The 4,960-nt window shown below is 57.7% G+C and overlaps 1 protein-coding gene across 1 annotated transcript in view; it reads right to left on the bottom strand.

Moving 5' to 3' along the window:
• Nucleotides 1-2,669, bottom strand: part of PEBP4 (phosphatidylethanolamine-binding protein 4) — a 109,995-nt gene extending 107,326 nt beyond the window's left edge. The window contains exon 1 of the mRNA XM_009319556.1: nt 2,558-2,669. The gene's annotated coding sequence lies outside the window, so the exon portion shown is untranslated. The remainder of the gene's footprint in view (nt 1-2,557) is intronic.
• Between the last annotated feature and the right edge of the window lie 2,291 nt (nt 2,670-4,960).

The raw sequence follows: 4,960 nt of genomic DNA, 5'->3' as shown, positions 1-4,960 counted from the left end.
CAAGGGGGAAGGGTCAGAGCCCCAAAAGGGCATTTGGACCTGCAGCATCCACCTCCTCCTGCAGCACCCTCTGAGCAGGAATCTGTGGGATCAGGGACGGGATGCACGATGCTTTTTGCCCTTTGAAGTTGCTAGCACCTTGCAGGCTCCTGCATTCACATCCCAGCAGGAGAAGATGCAGTGCAGCACAAGCCGAGCACCAGAGCCAACCCAGGGCTGCTGTGAACCCCCAAAGCCTTCCCTGGCAGCCAAGAGACCCCCAAGCATGAGCCCCTCTCCCTCAGCTGGGCCTCACAGGAGCACTCGGAAGAGGATGAATGTTCAGTATTTGCCAGGCAATAAGCACAGAGCTGGGTGCAGTCCCCTGAGCCCGGCAGCAGCCCAGAGAGCCACCCCTGCGCTGCAGGACACAGGGGTCACCCCTTCTCCTGCCAGCCCAATCCCTTCCTAAACCTCAACTAGCAGGAACATGTTTCAGCCCCTGCAGCTCCTAACACCACCCTGAGCCCAAGCACTTGCCCAGGCATGCCTGCACAGCACACGAGATACCACAGCACAGCACCTTCACCTGAGATGTTGCATGGCTCAGGGATGGGGCCACACACCTCCACACCCCATCCAAACCATGTGGGCGCTCACCCCATCCATGAACTCCTCTCCCAGAGCAGCATTTGGCACCCAGGAGCCAGCTGACACATTTTGGGGAGGGTCACTGGGCAGCTGCAGCACGCACAGCAGCTTCAGGAGGGGGAGCCTGGGGGAGGTGACCTTGGCAGCAGGCATCACCAGGAGCCGGCTGGTTGCACACTCGCAGGCTGGATGTGCAGCATTGCACAACCACACCAGCCAGAGCCCACCCCGCCACAGCAGGCACCTTGTGACTGCTCCTCCCGGAGCTGCAGCTCTTTCCGGGGAAGGTCTTCTATTTTGGGAAGAATGTTTTCATTTGGCCTATATTAAGCACATACATTTCGCAGTCACAAGGCAGGCGCAGAGCTGTGCAGGAGCCTCCTTTCCTTCAGCGCCAGCAACTCTGCAGCTCGACAGATCCTGGATCCCAGCGGTGCCGGCACACACGCAGCCGAGCCTGTTGCTCACCAGGGCACTGCCTAATGCAGTTAGCTCCCATTTGCACCCCTCCATTCACACACTTGCTGAGAGGCTGCTGCAACCCACCAGAGAGCTGCTCAGCTCCTCTTTAAATTTCAGGCCCAAGCTCCAGCATTAAGGACCCCCACCCCACTCCTGGAGACAGGGAAAGCCACTAAGCATTGCTGCAAATGCCAACACACCACAGCAGGATGGAGGCAAAGCATTGAGAAACCCTCAGGTGTGGCCTCTGCTCAACCTACCACCCATGCTGCCCAGGGATGCTGCGTGGGCAGGGTACGGCCCAGGGACTGGGTTACAGAGGGGTCACCCAGGCACTTTCACCTTTCTTCCCTCTTTTCCCCCCTTCTCCTGGACACTGCACCACAGCACAGGCGCATCTCTGCCCTGTGCCTCATGGATGCCCTAATTGTGATTACAGGCCCTTTAGGGATGACAGCAAAAAATAAACAAACACCCATTCCCAGTCCTTGACATCTCACCAGCCGGGCTGGGTGATGCTCCTGAGAAAGCCCTGGGGCAGCAGCTTAATGAGGAGCTGGGGATGAGGAAGGAGCATCCTCTGCTCTGACTCAGGTCAGGCTGAGCCTGGCCCCACGAGTCACCCCATCAAGATGCGACAGACCGGCAGGACCCAGCCGCTTCACCGACCCACTGCCCACCCTGCTGCTGCTCCCCCCAGCCAGCCAGGCACAGGGACCTACGTGGAATTTAGGCTGGCTGAGCAGGGATGTCTATAAATAGCACCGTTTCAGATTCAGCCTGCATGTGGCTCTTCCCTTCAGTCCCCAGTTTATTTTCTCCCTCTTTCAGTGGCTCTCTGCAGCCTGAGATGAAGGGGAGCACAGGCTGGACCCTCCGTTAAGTCACACAGGCAAAACAGGGAGACAGACTAGTTAAATTAGTCCCAACTGCCCATGTTGGTGCACTTATACCAGATTAACCTTCGCATCAATAGACTACCAACTTACACTAAACTGGCTTAACCCTTCCTTAAATGGGTTTAACTGGTCTGCCACAGGGGGCTTGAACAGTTTTAACGAGCTCAGCTATGGTGCTTTCCCAGGAAGCCCTGAGCACCCATCACAGCTCCATGCAGAGGGTAGCCCCAGGCCCCCCCCCAAAGCCAGTTTGTGGGCTGGAAGAAGGCAAGGGTACTTCCCACAGGTACCCATGGTTGGAGGGAACCTCCAAGCACGGGTACGTTTTCCAGAAGGTTTTTCCATCTCCCATCTCCCCAGGCATTCACTCCCAGACCCTTGGCACCCTAGCTCTGAAGGGGACCCCAAAATGACCCCTATTTACTGCTCCACCCACACTGGCAGGGCTGACAGAGCTCCTGCCCTTACATCCCAACAAACCAACCAGCTGCAAAACAAGAGGGAAAACAGCCTGACACCCCCCAACACGCAGCAAGCCAGCCAGCACCCCCCACTTTTCCACCTACCCCTCCTTACACCACCAGTATCCCCAGTCCCACAGCAGCAGAGGAGCCGGCAGCAGAGGGGAGCCTGTGCCCGGCCAGGTCTGGCAGAGCCCCAGCCCCACAGCCGGCTCCTTGGCAGGGCTGAGCCCTGGAGCCAGCTCAGAGGCTGAGCAGGGGGCAGTTTGCAAAGGCGAGGGCTGGCACCTTCCCCCCCAAGGGTGAACCTCACATCTGGGACACGAGCTAACACTGCAGTTTGCAGAGGTCAGGGCCATTTGCAGGATGCTCTGAGTTGCACAGAGCAAGCAGCTGCAAGCCAGGCATGGCTCTGGGCAGGAAACATCTTCCTTGCTCTGTGACCCAGCAAAACAGGAGCTTTTTTAGTACCTGCCACAAAGTTAGGCATAAAATCCCCCAGCTTCCCTTTCTAGCTTAGCTCAGCTTAGGCCAGAGCAAATGGCTCTGCCCCCCATGAGAACATACCACATGTGTGAGTAAGCCCAGGGTGCCAGCCGTGCACAGCAGCAAAGGCACCCGGGGCATAACAGCATCTCAATTAAAAGGTGATGCAAGACCTGCACCAGCAAAACAAAAAAAAAAAAGCCACGGACGTGCTGAGCAGCACATTCCTGCCCGTTATCGGCTAAATCAGTACCTGCAGACAGCATTCTCCAGCAGCACTCCAGTCCCTCCAAGAAAAGCAGCCTGAGCAGAGCTGGTTCAGTCCTAGGGGCTCCTCCTGCCTCTTTTTAAGCCCGATGGACACCTGCTGCCCATCAGCCCATTAGCTCCCTCCTTTCCCATTGACTCACCAGCTGGTCCCACTGAGTCACCCCTTCGAACCACCTCTCCTTTCCGTGGCCCGTGGCCGTTTCCCCGGTCCCTTGGTTCCCATTGACTCACCGCTGCTCATCCAAAGCTCACCCTCCCCTTTCCATTCCCATCCTGGCCGCTTCTGGTCACTGTGAGTCCCCCCTGCCCTGGTACCTGCCTTCCTCCTCACCAGCACCACGCTGGCAGCATCCCTGATGAGCTGCAAGGAGCATCCCGGTGAGGGACCTGCAGCTCGTGGCTCCCAAAAGCACCCTCCAACCTGTGCAGAAGTGCCATTGCCAAGCCCCGAGGCTGCAGGGAGTGTTTGCTGTTTCAGGGGCAAAGGATTCCCCCCCATTTCTCACCCTGGCTGCCATCTTTTGCTGTTTTTTCTTCCACAGACCATGGGAGAAATAGAAAATGATTTGCAGGATTTAGCTCTAACATATTTAGATTTAGCTCTAATCAATGGCTCTAACATATTCCTTCGTATTTCCCATCCATCCCTCCATCCAGGTTCATTTTCTCCAGCTGCAATATGGGAAGCGTTTAGGAATGAGTCTGAAAGACTTTGGAAGTGTAGGGAGACGGGATTTTCGGGAGCGTGGGCCCTGGCGCGTGCCGTGCCGCCGGCGCACCCAGAGCCGGGCTGAACGGCTCCAAGTGGAAAATTCCTGTCCATTGAGCACAGATTGTGGTTCAACAGGTTTTAGTCCCAGCCCCTTTATTTGTGTCAGTGCAAAAACTCATCCCTAGGGCATTTGTATGGATCACATGGGCGAGCATATAAAAATGGGTCCTACCTGTCCAGGCCAGTTAGCACCTCAGGAAAGCAAAGGCAGCTGCTGGACTGGAGGGGAGAGCCGCGGGACTGTGCAGAGTTGGTGCACGCAGGTAACCGTGCCGGCTGCCCGGAGCAAATTTATCCCCCGTTTTTTCCCCAGGGCTTTGTCAGGGCCGGCCCCGGTAGCGGCGACGGGGTATGGCGATGCTGAGGGCTTTTCCTTTATGCCGGGGAGCTGCAGGGGGATGCAAAGGAGTGTAAGGGTTGAGGGTTTGGAAATAGGTCAGTGGGCTGCACTGGAGTGGAGGTGGTTCATGCCACAGGAGTAGCTTTAAGTGCCACCACAGGCTGTTTCCAGCCCTGTGGGCTGATGCAGACCCTCCGGAGCGGGGGATGCTCTCAGCTCCTCGTTCCCTCATTGCCCTTTCTCTCCCCTTTGAGCTGTCGAGAATCGGGCTGTCAGGCCCCGGCGGGGCTCCGCGGGGTGTGTTGGTGGCAATTGGGGTTTAACAAGTAGCCCGTGGCCAGCGCGGGCAGAGGGGAAGGTGCTCGGGCAGAGCCACGTGCGAGAAGACACCAAGTTGTGGGGGCGAAGAGACTTCCAGCGTGGGACGGATGCCACCCTGCTGTCCCACGGGAACGGGGAGGATAAAACCGGTGACTCTCCGTGGCTGCTATTTGCTGCTTCGGTAAAGGGGTGTTGATGTCTCCTGGCAGGCAGTCGGGAAGTCCATGCAGCCACCGAATGCTGCCGTCCCCTCCCTGCCCGCCTGCCTACCTGCCTTGCTCGCCGTCTCCTGCTGCCTGCGGACTGCCTGGCCGGGCGG

This window comes from Pygoscelis adeliae, unplaced genomic scaffold, assembly GCF_000699105.1.
Source record: "Pygoscelis adeliae isolate BGI_AS28 unplaced genomic scaffold, ASM69910v1 Scaffold372, whole genome shotgun sequence".
In the NCBI taxonomy this organism is placed as follows: Eukaryota; Metazoa; Chordata; class Aves; order Sphenisciformes; family Spheniscidae; genus Pygoscelis; species Pygoscelis adeliae.
This window is presented reverse-complemented; position numbering and strand designations above follow the sequence as displayed.